Source organism: Urocitellus parryii, chromosome 8 (genome assembly GCF_045843805.1).
Source record: "Urocitellus parryii isolate mUroPar1 chromosome 8, mUroPar1.hap1, whole genome shotgun sequence".
In the NCBI taxonomy this organism is placed as follows: Eukaryota; Metazoa; Chordata; class Mammalia; order Rodentia; family Sciuridae; genus Urocitellus; species Urocitellus parryii.
Genome location: NC_135538.1, coordinates 15,943,732 through 15,962,863, shown reverse-complemented (window position 1 = coordinate 15,962,863; position 19,132 = coordinate 15,943,732). Strand labels below are relative to the sequence as shown.

The 19,132-nt window shown below is 40.0% G+C and overlaps 1 long non-coding RNA gene across 12 annotated transcripts in view; it reads left to right on the top strand.

Moving 5' to 3' along the window:
- LOC113190576 (uncharacterized) overlaps positions 1 to 19,132 on the top strand; it is a 186,458-nt gene that overhangs the window by 65,268 nt on the left and 102,058 nt on the right. For 4 of the 12 annotated variants that reach the window (XR_013344188.1, XR_013344189.1, XR_013344190.1 and 1 more), the window contains exon 3: positions 16,905 to 16,963. The exons of 7 other annotated variants lie outside the window; for them this stretch is intronic. This is a non-coding gene — a long non-coding RNA (uncharacterized LOC113190576). Of the gene's footprint in view, positions 1 to 9,772; positions 9,893 to 16,904; positions 16,964 to 19,132 lie in introns of those variants that run through there. One more of the 12 variants, XR_013344194.1, reaches the window with a different exon arrangement.

Genomic DNA, 19,132 nt, shown 5'->3' with positions numbered 1-19,132 from the left:
GCTGACACCCACCAAAGTCTGGTTATTGACTCAGTTTCCAGACCTCAGCCATGTCTCAGGCCCCGAACTCATTCCTAGGAGGAGAAGCCAGGCTCCTAACAGGAAGGACCCTTCAACCCCAGAGTCAATTCAGTGTCCCGTTTCAGCCTGCCCCCGGGGCATGCACCCATTCACTTGGATCTCTGTGCATAGAAAAAGAGAGACAGTCATATCCAGGCGTCTGAAGCATCACCACAGCCCCCTGGTACTGACAAGGTCCATGTGGGGCCATTAATGAAGGGACCTGTCCCAGGTCCTGCTAATAGGGGTCATTTCAAATTCCCTGAGTTTATAATAGAAATGATTATGGACACAGTGAGTCACTTGCTGGAATCAGAGGTAACCTAGAAGGGAAGGCCAAGTACAGTCTTCTGACAGTGTCTCCCCCATTCCCCATACACTACTTTTAAAGTGATATCTCATCCTTGAGAACACAGGGAGATTTGTGCCAACCTAAAACCTTGAAGGATACACTAGTGGGTCAACTCCTCCTCTCCTATGTTATTTCCAGCCTGGGCCCTGGAATTTTCTGTAAAGGGCCTACTATTATATATTTAGGCTTTGCAGTCTTTGTTACAACCACTCAACTCTGTTCTTGTAAGTCAAAAGCAGCCATTCTAACATACACTCCTACCAATCTTGTATGTTTTACCCTCTCCTGCCCCTGCACATCCTCATGTAAAATGTTTGCAGGGTTCATTATAATTATACATAATAATGGGATGTGCATCATATTCATACATGCACATAACACAATCTGGTAGATTTTGTTACTCAGCACTTCCCAATATCAAGGAGTGGAATAGCTGGGTCATATGGCAGTTCCATTCCTAATATTTTGAGGAAACTCCATACTGTTTTCCAAAGTCATTATGCCAAAATTTGCAGATACCAACAATGCACGAATGTACCTTTTCCCCCACATCCTCATCAGCAATTATTGGTATTTGTAGTTTAGATGATTGTCATTCTAACTGGGGTGAGATGAAATCTCAATGTAGTTTTGACTTGCACTTTCCTAATTGTTAAGGATGTTATATATTTTTCATATATTTGTTGGCCATTATGTTTCTTTTTTTGAGAAATGTCTGTTTAGTTCTTTTTTTTTTAATTTTTTTTTTATTTATTTTTTTTTATTGTTGGTCGTTCAAAACATTACATAGTTCCTCATACATCATATTTCACAGTTTGATTCAAATGAGTTATGAACTCCCAATTTTATCCCGTATACAGATTACTGCATCACATCAGTTACCCTTCCATTGATTGACATATTGCCTTTCTAGTGTCTGATGTATTCTGCTGTCTATATTATTCTCTACTATCCCCCCTCCCCTCCCCTCCCCTCCCCTTTTCTCTCTCTACCCCTTCTACTGTAAATCACTTCTTCCATTTGAATTATCTTGTCTTACCCCTCCTTTCCTCTTATATGTCATTTTGTATAACCCTGAGGATCGCCTTCCATTTCCATGCGATTCCCCTTCTCGTTTCCTTTCCCTCCCACCTCTCAACCCTGTTAATGAAAATCTTCGTCTCAAGCTCTTCGTCCCTACCCTGTCCTTGTTTCCTCCCCTTATATCAGAGGAGTCATTTGGTATTTGTTTTTTAAAGATTGACTAGCTTCACTTAGCATAATCTGCTCTAATGCCATCCATTTCCCTCCAAATTCTATGATTTTGTCATTTTTAAATGCAGAGTAATACTCCATTGTGTATAAATGCCACATTTTTTTAATCCATTCATCTATTGAAGGGCATCTAGGCTGATTCCACAATCTTGCTATCGTGAATTGTGCTGCTATGAACATCGATGTAGCAGTGTCCCTGTAGCATGCTCTTATTAGGTCTTTAGGGAATAGACCGAGAAGGGGAATAGCTGGGTCAAATGGTGGTTCCATTCCCAGCTTTCCAAGAAATCTCCATACTGCTTTCCAAATTGGCTGCACCAATTTGCAGTCCCACCAGCAATGAACAAGAGTGCCCTTTTCCCCGCATCCTCTCCAGCACTTATTGTTGTTTGACTTCCTAATGGCTGCCAATCTTACTGGAGTGAGATGGTATCTTAGGGTAGTTTTGATTTGCATTTCTCTGACTGCTAGCGATGGTGAGCATTTTTTCATGTACTTATTGATTGATTGTATGTCCTCTTCTGAGAAGTGTCTGTTCAGGTCCTTTGCCCATTTATTGATTGGGTTACTTGTTGTCTTATTGTCTAATTTTTTGAGTTCTTTATATATTCTGGTTATTAGGGCTCTATCTGAAGTGTGTGGAGTAAAGATTTGTTCCCAGGATGTAGGCTCCCTGTTTATCTCTCTTATTGTTTCTTTTGCTGAGAAAAAACTTTTTAGTTTGAGTAAGTCCCATTTGTTGATTCTAGTTGTTAACTCTTGCGCTATGGGTGTCCTATTGAGGAATTTGGAGCCTGCTCCCACAGTATGTAGATCATAACCAACTTTTTCTTCTATCAGATGCCGTGTCTCTGATTTAATATCAAGCTCCTTGATCCATTTTGAGTTAACTTTTGTGCAAGGCGAGAGATAGGGATTCAGATTCATTTTGATGCAAATGGATTTCCAGTTTTCCCAGCACCATTTGTTGAAGATGCTATCCTTCCTCCATTGCATGCTTTTAGCCCCTTTATCAAATATAAGATAGTTGTAGTTTTGTGGATTGGTTACTGTGTCCTCTATTCTATACCATTGGTCCACCCGCCTGTTTTGGTACCAGTACCATGCTGTTTTCGTTACTATTGCTCTGTAGTATAGTTTGAAGTCTGGTATCGCTATACCGCCTGATTCACACTTCCTGCTTAGTATTGTTTTTGCTATTCTGGGTCTTTTATTATTCCATATGAATTTCATGATTCTTTTATCTATTTCTACAAGAAATGCAGCTGGGATTTTGATTGGCATTGCATTGAACTTATAGAGAACTTTTGGTAATATCGCCATTTTGATGATGTTGGATCTGCCTATCCATGAGCAGGGTATATTTTTCCATCTTCTAAGGTCTTCTTCTATGTCTTTCTTTAGGGTTTTGTAATTTTCATTGTATAAATCTTTCACCTCTTTTGTTAGGTTGATTCCCAAGTATTTTATTTTTTTGGGGGATATTGTGAATGGAGTAGTTGTCCTCATTTCCGTTTCAGAGGATTTGTCGCTGATATACAGGAATGCCTTTGATTTATGCGTGTTGATTTTATATCCTGCCACTTTGCTGAATTCATTTATTAGCTCTAATAGCTTCTCTGTAGACCCTTTTGGGTCTGCTAGGTATAGAATCATATCATCTGCAAATAGTGATAATTTAAGTTCTTCTTTTCCAATTTTTATCCCTTTAATTTCTTTCGTCTGTCTAATTGCTCTTGCCAGTGTTTCGAGGACTATGTTGAACAGAAGTGGTGAGAGAGGGCATCCCTGTCTTGTACCAGATCTTAGAGGGAATGCCTTCAATTTTTCTCCATTCAGAATGATGCTGGCCTGTGGCTTATCATATATTGCTTTTACAATGTTGAGGTATGATCCTGTTATCCCTAATTTTTCTAGAGTTTTGAGCATAAAGGGATGCTGTACTTTGTCGAATGCTTTTTCTGCGTCTATCGAGACTATCATATGGTTCTTATTTTTTAGTCTATTGATGTGGTGGATAACATTTATTGATTTCCGTATATTGAACCAGCCTTGCATCCCATGGATGAATCCTACTTGATCATGGTGTATAATTTTTTTGATATGTATTTGAATCCGGTTCGCCAGAATTTTATTGAGAATTTTTGCGTCAAGGTTCATTAGAGATATTGGTCTGTAGTTTTCTTTCTTTGAAGTGTCTTTGTCTGGTTTCGGAATCAGGGTGATGTTGGCCTCGTAGAATGAATTTGGAAGTTCTCCCTCTTTTTCTATTTCCTGAAATAGCTTGAAAAGTATTGGTGTTAGTTCCTCTTTAAAGGTTTTGTAAAACTCTGCTGTATACCCATCCGGTCCTGGGCTTTTCTTAGTTGGTAGTCTTTTGATGGTTTCTTCTATTTCTTCTATTGTTATTGGTCTGTTTAGGTTGTCTATATCCTCCTGGTTCAATCTGGGCAGATCGTAAGACTTAAGGAATTTATCTATGCCTTCACTATCTTCTATTTTATTGGAGTATAAGGCTTCAAAATAGTCTCTGATTATCTTCTGTATTTCTGAAGTGTCTGTTGTGATATTGCCTTTTTCATCCCGTATGCTAGTAATCTGGGTTCTCTCTCTTCTTCTCTTCGTTAGCATGGCTAAGGGTCTGTCAATTTTATTTATTTTTTCAAAGAACCAGCTTTTAGTTTTGTCAATTTTTTCAATTGTTTCTTTTGTTTCAATTTCATTAATTTCAGCTCTGATTTTGATTATTTCTTGCCTTCTACTTCTTTTGCTGTTGTTTTGCTCCTCTTTTTCTAGGATTTTGAGATGAAGTATGAGATCATTTATTTGTTGGTTTTTTCTTTTTTTGAGGAATGAACTCCAAGCAATGAATTTTCCTCTTAGGACTGCTTTCAATGTGTCCCATAGATTCCGATATGTTGTGTCCGTGTTTTCATTTAACTCTAGGAATTTTTTAATTTCCTCCTTGATGTCTTCAATAACCCATATGTCACTCAGCAACCTGTTGTTCATTCTCCAAGTGATGCTTGATTTTTCCTTTCTTCTTTTATCATTGATTTTCAGTTTCATTCCATTATGATCAGATAAGATGCATGGTATTATCTCTTCCCCTTTATATTGTCTAAGAGTTGCCCTGTGACATAATATATGGTCTATTTTTGAGAAGGTTCCATGTGCTGCTGAAAAAAAAGTGTAACTACTTGATGTTGGGTGGTAAAGTCTATATATGCCAATTAAGTCTAGGTTATTAATTGTGTTGTTGAGTTCTATAGTTTCCTTGTTTAACTTTTGTTTGGAAGATCTGTCCAGTGGTGAGAGAGGTGTGTTGAAGTCTCCCATGATGATTGTATGGTGGTCTATCAGACTCTTGAACTTGAGAAGAGTTTGCTTGATGAACACCGCTGCACCATTATTTGGGGCATATATATTTATGATTGTTATGTCTTGTTGGTTTATGGTTCCCTTGAGCAGTATGAAGTGTCCTTCTTTATCCCTTTTGATTAGCTTTGGCTTGAAATCTATTTTATTAGATATGAGTATGGACACGCCTGCTTGTTTCCGCTGTCCATATGAGTGGTATGATTTTTCCCAACCTTTCACCTTCAGTCTATGGATATCTTTTTCTATCAGATGCGTCTCCTGTAGACAGCATATTGTTGGGTCTTGTTTTGTGATCCATTCTACTAGCCTGTGTCTCTTAATTGGTGAGTTTAAGCCATTGACATTTAGGGTTATTATTGAGATATGGTTTGTACTTCTATCCATATTTGTTTGTTGATGTTACTAAACCTGATTTGTTATCCTCTTTGACTACTTTACCCCCTTTACTGTCCTACCTCCCATTGTTGGTTTTCAATGTTATTTTCCATTTCCTCTTCCTGCAATGTTTTGCCAAGGATTTTTTGAAGAGATGGTTTTCTAGCTGCGAATTCTTTTAACTTTTGTTTATCATGGAAGGTTTTAATTTCATCTTCTAACCTGAAGCTTAATTTTGCCGGATACACGATTCTTGGTTGGAACCCATTTTCTTTCAGTGTTTGAAATATGTTATTCCAGGATCTTCTAGCTTTCAGAGTCTGTGTTGAGAGATCAGCTGTTATCCTGATTGGTTTACCCCTAAATGTAATCTGCTTCCTTTCCCTTGTAGCTTTTAAAATTCTTTCCTTATTCTGTATGTTGGACATCTTCACTATAATGTGTCTAGGTGTGGATCTCTTATGGTTTTGTACATTCGGCGTCCTGTAGGCTTCTAGGATTTGGGATTCTGTCTCATTCTTCAAGTCTGGGAAGTTTTCTCGTATTATTTCATTGAATAGGCTGTGTATTCCTCTGGTTTGGAGCTCTGTGCCTTCCTGTATTCCAATGACTCTTAAATTTGGTCTTTTGATATTGTCCCATATTTCTTGGATGTTCTGTTCATGGTTTCTTAGCAGACTTGCTGAGCTGTCTATGTTCTTTTCCAGTTGAAATACTTTGTCTTCATTGTCTGATGTTCTCTCTTCTAAGTGATCTACTCTGCTGGTAGTATTCTCAATTGAGTTTTTAAGTTGGTTTATTTTTTCCTGCAATTCTAGTATTTCTATTTGTTTGTTTTTTATTTCCTCTATCTCCCTGTGAAATTGATCTTTTACTTCCTGGATTTGTTTGTCAATGTGATCTTTCATTATCTGATTTTGCTGTCTCATGTCTTCCTTGAGACTCCAGATCATCTGAAGCATGTATATCCTGATCTCTCTATCTGACATTCCATCTGTTGCACCTATTACCTCTTCTAAAGTTGAGTTGACCTGCATTGCCTGTGGTCCTTTCTTTCCTTGTCTTTTCATACTGCTGGCGTTTCTTTCTGCTTGGTGAAACTGTTGTGTTTTGAAATTTTCCCTCTATTTATTTATATTGCTCTTGTATAGTTGAATAATCACCCTTGCAGGGCATGTAGTGGCTGTGATCCTCCTCCAATTGGTGTGATCCGTCTACCACGCTGGGAGGCCCTAGGTCTGCTCTGCTGGTCGGTCAAAGGTCCGCCTACCCAGCAGGCACGAGGGGCACCTCTATCACTCCGCAGGTTGCTGGGCCTAACCTCCCGATGGGTCAAAGGTTCGCCTAGCTTGCAGGGGGCTGCTCCTGGAGCGAGAGCTAGGCCTCCCGGGGGAGCCCGGATGGTGGAGGCCGACTGCCGGTTCAGGCGGGGTGGGCCAAGCCGCACTGGGTGCCGGCGGCTTGCAAACGCGGCTGGTATCAGCAGGACTTAACTCCTGCACCCGCTGCGGGGGCACCTTTATCGCCGAGTAGCTGCGGTCGCGTGGTTGGGACCCGGGCGGGTGGGGCCGCTTCTCCCAGGGCGAGAGCTGGGCCTCCCGGGGGAGCCCGGATGGCGGAGGACTGCCGGTTCAGGCGGGGCGGGCCAAGCCGCTCCGGGATCCCGCGGGTTGCAAAGGTGGCTGGCGTCTGCAGGACTTAACTTCTGCACCCGCTGCCGGTTCGGGCGGGGTGGGCCAAGCCGCTCAGGGTTCCCGCGGGTTGCAAAGGCGGCTGGCGTCTGCAGGATTTAACTTCTGCACCCGCCACGTGGGCACCTTTATTGCCGAGTAGCTGTGGCTGCCTGGTTAGGAACCGGGCGGGTGGGGCCGCTTTTCCCAGGGCGAGAGCTAGGCCTCCCGGGGGAGCCCGTATGGTGGAGGACTGCCGGTTCGGGAGGGGCGGGCCAAGCCGCTCAGGGATCCCGCGGGTTGCAAAGGTGGCTGGCGTCTGCAGGACTTAACTTCTGCACCCGCCACGTGGGCACCTTTATCGCTGAGTAGCTGTGGCCGCCTGGTTAGGAAGCGGGCGGGTGGGGCCGCTTCTCCCAGGGCGAGAGCTAGGCCTCCAGGGGGAGCCGCCTGCCGGAGCGGCTGATGGTTGGGGGACTAGACCTCTGTGCCCGCGTGGCCTTCCAAGATCCACTTCTCTGGGGCAACCTGTCACTTCGAGTAAACCTACCAGTTCACGGCAGCTCTCCTCTTAAGGAAGTTATGCTAGAAGTTCCTCCGTAGCTAGGCTGCAGCTGTTTCGATGAGTCTTTCATATCCCGTTAAAGTGGAGACGTTGGAGTCGCTGCTTCCTCGCCGGCCGCCATGTTGGATCCTCGGACCACATGCAGAGTTTTATACTTGAGAGACTTTGTTATTGACTTTTCTGTGTTTTCACCACTTTTCCAAATGCCATAGAGAGCAGAGTCTAATGACAGCTGAGCAATTTCTTGTCATTATATCTTCTACTTTTTCATCAATAAGATTTTTCTGGCATGCGTGCGGCCCGCATTGGATCCTCAGCACCACATACAAACAAAGATATTGTGTCCGCCAAAAAACTGAAGCAGACTCTCCTGTTTAGTTCTTTGACCCATTTATTGATTGGGTTATTTTATTTATTTATTTATTTATTTATTTATTCATTTATTTTTGCAATAAGTTTTTTGAGTTCTTTTTGTATTCTGGATATTAATTCCTTGTCAGAGGAGCATCTGGCAAAGATTTTCTCCCATCATATAGACTCTCTCTTCATGTTCTTAATTGTTTCCTTTGCTGTAGAGAAACTTTTTAATTGGATAGCATCCCACTTATTCATTCTTGGTTTTATTTGTTGTACTTTAGGCATCTTGAGAAGGAAGTCACTGCCTGTACCTATATGCTGGAGTGTTGACCCTATGTTTTCTTCTTGGAGTTGCAAACTTTCTGATCTAAATCCTGAGTCTTTGATCCTTTTTGATTTACCTTTTTCTGTTCAGGGTGAGAGACAGGCTCATTTCATTTCCTACAGAGGGATATCCACTTTTCCCAGCACCATTAGAATGCTTGTCATATCTCCAAAATATATATTTGGCACCATTGTCAAGGATCAAATGATTTTGTCAATGTGAATTTTTGTTTTTGTTTTCTATTGGTCTACATATCTTTTCTTTTCTTCCAAATACCATGCAGTTTTTTCTTCTTCTCTAGCTCTGTAGTATAATTTGAGATAGGGACTGTCACGTGTTTCCATGTTCCTACTCAGGATTGGTTTAGCTATTCTGGTTCTTCTATTCTTCCAGATGAATTTTATGTCTGTTTCCCTTACTCTACTTTTGTTAAGGTTGTCATTCATATTTCAACAAATGTGTAGATCACTTTTGAAAAAAAAATGGCCATTTTGACAATATTAATTCTGCCTATTCTTTTTCTAAGGTCTTTCTTTAACACAGGGTCTGGTGCATACAGCCCTACCACTGAACTACATCCCTGTTCCTATTGTGTATAGTTATAAAGCACTACTTAAAAAATAAAAAGACATTTTTTATAGAAAATTCTATTTTTTCATTTTGCTCTTGTTATTTATCAAAAATACAGATGCATTTCAGGTGTGCTTTCTTTATAACAACTGAATAATTCTCTAGTAGATGGATTTACTATAGTTAACTAATTTCCTACTGATTGAAATAGGGATATTTCAAATGTAAGAAAATTCTTTTTGATATTTTAAATGTTAATTTAATTCCCTATTTTTATTAGTGCATTACAGTTGTCAGAATGTTCATATTTGTTGTTACATATTCATACACGCACAGTATAGTAACAGAATATAGCCAATATAATTCCTCAGTATTTCCTCTTTCTCTCCTCTCCTCCCTCTCTTGGTTCTTTACTGGTCTCCTTTTGACTTTCATGAGACACCTCCCCCCATCTTTCTTTTCCTTAAAAAGAAAAATTTCAAAAAGTAGATAACACATGAACTTGGAAGGGACTGGGTCTGCCACTGTGACTCAAGACGACCTGTGATAGAGGCATCTGTGCTGGGCAAAGGGGCCTGGAGGAGTTCAGGGCAATTCCTCCCTGGAAATGCACAACACAGCCCCTGGAGTCCAGAAGTAAATGCCATCCACAGCTGGAAAAGTCACACCCTTCCACTGTGGCTCTTTCATGCTCCTGGGCCCCAAGATAGAAGACAGGAAGGCTCAATGTCCCCCCCTCTGCACCGCCCATGTGAGGACAGAAGTGGCACCAGAAACCTGAACCAAGCCATCTCGCTCTCTTCTGCCATCTGGCTTCCTCTCATGGTACTACCCTAATCTTTTCATCTCTGTTCTGCTCCCAGGTCTAATTCTGTCCTGTGAAGCCTCTGCAGGAGCAGGGTCAAGAACCTGATGCAGGGAGAGCACGTGTGGGAACTGAGGAGGGACAGAGGTGTCATCATAAGTTTGATTCCGCAACTCACCAGCCAGCCAGCGCCAACCAAAGAAAGTAAGGCGGGAGCTCAGCCTACAGGATATGAATGAGTGTAGTGCGGATTGCACCTGCCATCTTAAGGTGCTGGGGAGCGCTGCAGGACTGGGCAGCGGTCAGAGCCTTTAAAAGCCAGGCCTTGCAGCTGCGAGCTGCTTATCTGTGCATCTGGCCTTAGCTCCGCCCACTGTCTCCTGACCAGGCCACCAGTTCCCTGCAGAATCTTCATTTCCACCACTTTCTCTTCGGAGGTGACAATGGGGACCTACACCCAAGCCATCTCTCTCTCCCTTGCTGTCTCGCTCCCTCCCATCCGCCTGCCCTAGCTTATTCCTCTCTTTTCCTCTCCCTGGGCTACCTAGGTCCCCAGGCTCCCACCACAGGTTCAGAACCTGCCACGGGACTTGGACCAGCTTGACGGAGCCCCTAGGCTAAGTCTGGGAACCAAGCAGGGGATGGAGGGGTTCCTGTAAATTTAATCCCGCAACTTCACTGCCAGCGCCTCCCCCGAAAAGTAAGGCAGGAGCAGAGCCTGGATGAAAAGAATGAGAGTAGCGCAGACTGTGTGAGCCATCTTTAAGGCACTGGGGAGCACTGTGGGACCCGGACAGCTCTCAGAACCTTTGAAATCCGAAGCCCCGCCCCCAGCAGCTTCGCCTACTTCTTACTCTCCTCAGGCCCCCAACCCCCTCGCAGGGCGCCCTCCTGCTGCTCTGGCCATCAAGTCATTGCAGAATCATCCTTCTAATCGCTGTGGTGGCAGGAATCTGCCTGCGTCCCACCTCTTGTATAGAGATGGCATTGGGCGCTCTCTCTCTCTCTCTCTCTCTCTCACTCTCGCCACCTCTCTCCCACCCATCTGATTGCCTAACTTTTCGGTCTCTTTTCTGCTCCCTGGGCTATCTTGGTCAGGCAGCTCCCACTGCAGTGACAGGGTTGAGAACCCCCGCGGTGATGTGGACCAGCAGGATGAGGCCCCCAGGGGAAGTCTGGGGACTGAAGAGGGGATGGAGGTTTTCCTGTAATTTCTACACGCAACTCTGCTGTCCAGGCCTTCCAAAGAAAATAAAGTGGGAGCAGAGCCTGGATATTAAGAATGAGAGTAGCGCAGACTACACCTGCCATCCTTAAGGACCTCAGGAGCGCTGAGCGACCTGCGCAGGATCAGAGCCTTTAGCGCTTGAGGCCCCGCCACCGCAGCGCCCTGCCTCCTGCATCTAGCCATAGTTACCCACCCGCTTCCCAGGACACCGTGGCGCTCCTGTCCTCGAAGAATCTTACTTTGTACTGCCATGGTGGCAGGACTCTGCTCACCTCCCACTTCCTCTAGGGAGGTGGTACATCTCGCTCTCTCCTGTCATCTCTCTCCTGCCATCCTGCTCCCTCCCTAACTTTTTTCTCTCTTTTCTGCTCCCTGGGCTACCTCGATCTGGCAGCTTCCACCACAGCTTGAGGTCAAGAACTTTCTGCGGGAAGTAGATCCCAGGCACAGAGCCCGCAAGGAAAGCCTGGGGACCCAGGTATCCCCATAAATTCGATCCAGAAACTCACTCAGCGCCAAGCAAAGAAAGTAAGGCGGGAGCAGAGCCTGGATGCTAAGAATAACAGTAGCTAAGTCTGCACCAGCACTTGGAGCGCTGCTGGACCTAAGCGGAGGTCAGAGCCTTTAATGCTCCAGGCTGGGCCCCCTGCAGCACCCTGCCTCTGACTTTTGGGCTTAGTTTCCTGTTAAGGTCTGTAAACAAGTCAAAATAGCACCTTGTATTTTGCCGGAGAAATCCCAGAGGGAGTGGTTTGAGAAGTAACAAAAGCAAGCCATTAAGTGTGGAGATTCCATATTGGTCGACTGACGTAGTTTATGCTAATTAAGATGAGCTATACAAAATGTATAAATAGCTCTGTTGCTCTATAATACTCCCATTCCTGCTGTATCAACTTACACAAGTTATTCCTCACACACCCCCCTCCTATTTTGCTGCAGCCAGACTGCGGCATTTTCCTCCCTTCAGATTGCCTCTGGAGCTGTCCTGGCCACCTTGTCCTCCCAGAATCATCCTTTGGATCGCCGCGGTGGCCAAGGCCTGCCTGCATCTCACTTCCTGTACGGAGGTGGCACTTGGGACCTACACCAAACCATCTCACTCCCTTTCATCTTGTGGCATTCAGACAGAAAATGCCATCTCTGCTGTGCCCTTAAGGCATGCAGAAACAACCTTATTATTCCTTTTTTCCTTTCTTTTTGTTTTGAGGTACTGTGGGTTGAATCCAGGGGCTCTGTACCATCATTAGGATTGCTGCAGTGGCTGCTGGTCTGCCACTACACATTCCTATCAATAGAGTACCCTTTTCCCACTCCTGCCCCTGCACATCCTCATGTAAAATATTGGCAGTGCTTCGTTATAATTACATATAAGAATGGGATGTGTGCCATACCATCCATGCACATAGCACAATCTGGTAGATTTTGTTACTCAGTACTTCCCTACCCGTTCCCTATTCCCTTCATTCCTCCCTATCCAGTTCCTTCCTTTACTCTATTGCTTTCCCTTTCCCTCTATTGTTATGAGATTCCCCCCTTTATCTTAAAATTCTTTTTCTTTATTCCCTCTCTAACTATGAGAGGGAAAATATTCAACCTTTGATTTTCAGAGTCTGTCTTATTTCACTTAGCATGATATTCTCCAGGTCCATCCATTTATTTACCAGTAAATGATATGATTTCATTCTTCTTTGTGATTCAATTAAACCCCACTGTGTAAATGTAGCACATTTTATTTATTCATTCAATGTTGATGAGCACCTTGGTTGGTTCCATAACTGAACTATTGTGAATTGTGTGGCTATAAACATTAGTATGTACAAAGCATTATAGTATCCTGATTTGAGTTCTTTTGGATAAATATTAAGGAGTGGAATAGCTGGGTCATATGGTGGTTCCATTCCTAGTCTCTTGAGGAATCTTCATACTGCTTTCCAAACTAGTTATACCAATTTGCAGCCTTACCAATAATGCATGATTGTTCCTTTTCCCCCATATCCTCATCAGAATTTTTTGGTATTTGTAGATTTGGTGATTGTCATTCTAACTGGGGTGAGATGAAATCTCAATGTAGTTTTGATTTGCACTTCCCTGATTGCTAAGGAGGTAAAGCATTTTTTCATATGTTTTTTGGCCATTCTTCTTTTGAGAAATGTTTGTTTAGTTCTTTTGCCCATTTATTGATTGGGTTATTTAAGGGGTTTTTTGGTGATTTTTTTTCATTTTTTAAAACATGAAAGTGGAATGCATTTTAATTCATGTCACACATATAGAGCACAATTTTTTTTATCTCTGGTTTTATACAAAGTATATTCATACTAATTCGTGTCTTCATACATGTGCTTTGGATAATGATGTCCATCACATTCCACCATCATTTCTACCTCAGTGCTCCTCCATTTCCCCTCATCCTTCTGCCCTATGTATAGTTTGTCTATTTCTCCCATTCTTCCTCTCCTTACCCCAATATATCAGAGAAATCATTTAGCATTTTTTTGGGGGGGGATTGATTTATTTCACTTAGCATTATTTTTTCCAACTCTATCCATTTGCCTGCAAATGCCATGATTTTATTCTCTTTTATTGCTGAGTAAAATTCCATTGTGTAAATATACCACATTTTCTTTATCCATTTATCTACTGAAGGGCATCTAGGTTGGTTTTCACAGTTTAGCTATTATGAATTGTCCTTCTATAAACATTGATGTGACTGTGTTCCTGTAGTATGCCGTTTTTAAGTCCTTGGGGTATATAGACGGAGGAGAGGGATAGCTGGGTCAAATAGTGGTTCCATTCCCAGTTTTCCAAAGAATCTCCATACTGCTTTTCATATTGGCTACACCAATTTGCATTCCCACCAGTAATGTATGAGTCTGCCTATTCCCCCACATCCTTGCCAAAATACTGTTGTTTGTATTCATAATAACTGCCATTTTGACTGGAGTGAGATGAAATCTTAGAGTAGTTTTAAATTGCATTTCTCTAATTGCTAGAGATGATGGACTTTTTTCATATATTTGTTGATTAATTGTATATCCTATTCTGAGAAGTGTCTGTTCAGGTTGGATTATTTGATTTTTTGGTGTTTAGCTTTTTGAGTTCTTTATATATCCTAGAAATTAGGGCTCTGTCTGATGTGTGAGGGGTAAAAATTTGCTACCAAGATGTAGACTTTCTATTCACCTCCAGATTGTTTCTTTTGCTGAGAAGAAACTTTTTAGTTTGAGTTCATCCCATTTATTGATTCTTGATTTTAATTCTTGCACCATAGGAGTATAGAAGTCTTCTTAAGTAAGTTGTGGCCTGATCCAACATGTTGGAGATCTGGAGCTACTTTTTCTTTTATTAGGCACAGGATCTCTGATTTTATTCTTATGTTTTACATCTACTTTGAGTTGAGGGTTTTTTTTCTTTGTTTGTTTGTTTTGCATGGAGAGAGATAGGGGCTTAATTTCATTTTGGTGCAAGTGGATTTCCAGTTTTCCCAGCACCAGTTATTGAAGAAGCTATCTTTTCTCCAATGTATATTTTTGGCACCTTCATCTAATATAAGATAATTGTAATTTTGTGGGTTAGTCTCTGTGTCCTCTATTCTGTACCCTTGGTCTACCAGTTTGTTTTAATGCCAAAACCATGTTGTTTTTGTTACTATTGCTCTGTAGTATAGATTAAGATCTGGTATAGTGATGCCACTTGCTAAGGATTACCTTAACTATTCTGGACCTTTTATTTTTTCAGATGAATTTCATGATTGTTTTTTTTTCTATTTCTATGAGGAATACCATTTGGATTTTGATTGGAATTGCATTAAATCTGTATAGTGCTTTTGGTAGTATGGTCATTTTGATAATATTAATTCTGTCTATCCAAGAGCAAGTTAGGTCTTTCCATCTTCTAAGGTCTTCTTTGATTTCTTTCCTTAGGATTCTGTAGTTTTCATTGTATAGATCCTTTACCTCTTTTGTTAAGTTGATTCTCAAGTATTTTTTTAGGCTATTGTAGATGGGGTAGTTTTCCTCATTTCCCTTTCAGAGGCTTTGATTTATGGGTGTTGATTTTATATCCTGCTACTTTGCTGACTCCATTAACTACTTCTAGAAGTTTTCTGGTAGAAGTTTTTGAGTCTTCTGGGTATAGAATCTTATCATTGGCAAATAGTGCTAATTCTTTCTTCTTTTTCTATCTGTGTCCCTTTAATTTATTATGTCTGTCTAATTGCTCTGGCCAGTGTTTCCTAAACTATGTTAAATAGAAGTGGTAAAAGACAGCATCCTTGTCTTGTTTCAGTTTTTAGAGGGAATGCCTTCAATTTTTCTCCATTTAGAATAATGTTGGCCTAGGGCTTAGTGTAGATAGCCTTTATGATGTTGAGATATTTTCCTTTTATCCCTAATTTTTCTAGTATTTTTAACATGAAGGGGTACTGTTTTATGTTGAATGATTTTTTCTGCATCTATAGTGATGATCATATGTTTCTTTTAGTCTATTGAGGTGATGAATTACATATAATGATTTATGTATGTTTAATCAACTTTGCATCCCTGGAATGAATCCCACTTGATTGTGGTGCATGATCTTTTTGATATGTCTTTGTATTTGATTTGCCAGAATTTTATGAAGATTTTTTGCATCTATTTTCATTAGAGATATTGGTCTAAGGTTTTCTTTCTTTGATGATCAGGGTGATATTGGCCTCGTACAGTGAGTTTAGAAGTGTTTCCTCTTTTTTTTTATTTCCTGAAATAAATTGAAGAGAATTGTTATTAGTTCTTCTTTAAAGGTCTTGTATAACTCAGCTGTGTATCCATATGGTCCTGGGTTTTTCTTGGTAGGTAGGTTCTGATGGCATGTTCTGTTTCATTGCTTGATATTGGTATGTTGGAATTGTGTATATCATTCCGAGTCAATTTGGGCAAATCGTATGACTTAAGAAATTTGTTGATGCCTTCAATATCTTCTATTTTATTGGAGTACAAGTTTTCAAAATAATTTCTAATTATCTTCTGTATTTCTGTAGTATCTGTTGTGATTTTACCTTTTTCATCATGTATGTAAGTAATTTGAGTTTCTCTCTTTCTTTTCCTTAGTGTAACTAACTGTCAATTTTATTTATTTTTTCAAAGAACCAACTTTTTGTTTTGTCAATTTTTTTCCATTCATTTGCTTCAATTTCATTGATTTCAGCTCTAATTTTAATTATTTTCTGCCTTCTAGTGCTTTTGGTGTTGGTTTATTTTTCTTTTTGTAGGGCTTTTAGATATAATGTTAGGTCATTTATTTGTTGACTTTTTCTTCTTTTAAGAAATGAACTCCATGCAGTGAACTTTCCCCTTAGTACTTTTCTTCATAGTGTCCCAGAGATTTTAATATGTTGTATCTGTGTTCTCATATACACTTCAAGAATTTTTAAATCTCCTCCTTGATGTCTTTTGCAACCCATTTTTCATTCAGTAGCATATTATTTAGTCTCCAGATGTTGGAGTAATTTTTATTTTTTATTTTGTCATTAATTTCTAATTTCATTCATTTATTTTCTGATTAAATGCATGGTAGCATCTCTACTTTTTTTGTATTTGCTAAGAGTTGCTTTGTGGCGTATTATATGATCTATTTTAGACAAGGATCCATGTGCTTCTGAGAAGAAAATGTATTTGCTTGTTGATGGATAAAATATTCTATATATGTCAGTTAAGTTAAAGTTATTGATTGTATTATTGAATTCTATAGTTTCTTTGTTCAACTTTTGTTTGTACAATCTATCCAGTGGTGAGAGAGGTGTGTTAAAGTCACCGAAGATTATTGTATTGTGGTCAATTTGACTCTTGAACTTGAGAAGAATTTGTTTGATGAACATAGCTGTTCCATTGTTTGGGGCATATATATTTATAATTGTTATATCTTGTTGATGTATGATTCCCTTGAGCAGTATGTAATGTCCATCTTTATCCCTTTTGATTAACTTTAGCTTGAAGTCTACTTTATTCGATATGAGGATGGAAATCCCTACTTGCTTCTGCAGTCCATGTGAGTGGTATGATTTTTCCCAACCTTTCACCTTGGGTTTGTATGTGTCTTTCCTATCAGATAAGTCACCATGAGGCAGCATAATGTTGTGTCTTTTTTTTTTTTAATTGAGTCTGCTAGCCTATGTCTTCTGATTGGTGAGTTTAGGCCACTAACATTCAGGGTTATTATTGAGAAATGATTTGTATTCCCAGCCATATTTTTTAATTTTTGTTATTTACTTTGACTTGTTTTCTCCTTTAATTAGTTTTTCCTTTAAGTAATACCTCCCTCTGCTAATTTTCATTGATTTTTTTTGTTTCTTCTTCATGGAATATTTTGCCAACAATGTTTTGTAGTACTGGTTTTCTAGCTATAAATTCTTTTAACTTTCATTTATCATGGAAGGTTTTTATTTCATCATCAAATCTGAAGCTTAGTTTTGCTAGATACAAGATTTTTGGTTGGCATCTATTTTCTTTCAGATCTTGATATATGGTGTTCCAGAATCTTCTAGCTTTCAAGGTCTGTGTTGACAAATCTGCTGTTCTCCTAAGTGGTTTCCCCCTGTATGTAATCTGATTCCTTTCTCTTGTGGCTTTTATTTTTCTCCCTTTATTCTGTACGTTGGGCATTTTCATTATAGTGTGCCTTGGTGTGGATCTGTTGTGATTTTGTACATTTGGTGTCCTGTATGCTTCTTGAATTTGATTTTCCAATTAATTCTTCCTACTTGAAAAGTTTTCTGATATTATTTCGTTAAATAGATTGTTCATTCCTTTGGTTTAGAACTCTGTGCCTTCCTCTATCTCAATAACTCTTAAATTTGTTTTTTTATGCTATCCCATATTTCTTGAATGTTCTGCTCATTTTCACTGTGTGGTCTACACTCTTTTTAAGATTTAGTGTCTGATGTCCTATCTTTCAAGTAGTCTACTCTGTTGGTGATGCTTTCAATTGAACTTTTAATTTGGTTTATTGTTTCTTTCATTTCAAGAATTTCTGCTTGGTTTTTTTTTTGTTGTTGTTGTTTGTTTTAGAACCTCTATCTCCCTATTGAGATGATCTTTTGCTTCCTGTATTTGTTTGTGTAGCTCTTTGTCAGAATGATCTTTTGCTGCCTGTATTTGCTCTCTTATATCATCTTTTAATTCACAGAACATTTTAATCATGTACATCCCGAACTCCTTCTCTGTCATTTCTTCTGCAGTGCTGGCCATGAATTCTAATAATGTGGTATATTGATTTGTTTGTGGCACTTTATTTTCTTGTCTTTATATGTTGCTCGTGTGTTCCCTTGTGGCAGTGTGGGTCCAAGGTGTTATTGTTTTTAACTATAGGCTTGTAGTACTCCTGTAGGATTCCAATACCTGTCCTTTGTGGGGAAGGACAATGTCAACAGATCCCAATATTAACAATACACCACCTGTGAACAATTCGTTGCTATTAAGATGTTTACAGTTTGGTTGCAATATACAGAAATGTTGAATTTTATTACTGTCTATAATATAATCAGTAGGTTTGTAAAAGGGTTTACAGTTTCTGATGGTGGATAATGAACTGGGGGTGAGGCGTAGGATGATATGCTGTGGAGGTAAAATGTGAGATATAGAGTTAATATATCTTAGGACATGTGAAAGAGAAATCTAATGAAGAGGGTTAGTAGTAAGAGAATAGATAGGAAGTAATTTTGGGTAGGCAAGTACATGGGAAGAGAGTAGAGTACATAAAACAAACACACATATGTATTCAGAAAAATAAAGAATGTTAAAATAGTTAAAATTGGAATGGAAAAAGAAAAAAGGCATATACAACACATCTCTAATATATTCAGATGTCCCAGTCCTCAAAATCCCAATTCATGCAAAGTACTTGTTTTCCCATATATTGGTGATACAAGGGCAGAAGGATAGAGGGAGAGAATAAAAAGAGAGAAAAGAAAAAGAAAAAAAAAAGTCTCAAAGGAAGAAACCAGATTGGTTTCAATAACACAATCAATATCTTAGACTGAACAGATACATGTAGGATATTTCATCCATCAACAAGTGACGCATTTTTCTCAGCACTACATCCTGAACTCCTTCTCTGTAATTTTTGTGCTGTTCTGGCCATGGATTCTAATAATGTAGTATCATGGTTTTTGGGGGGCACTTTCTTCCCTTGTTTTTTCATGTTCTTTGTTTGTCTTCT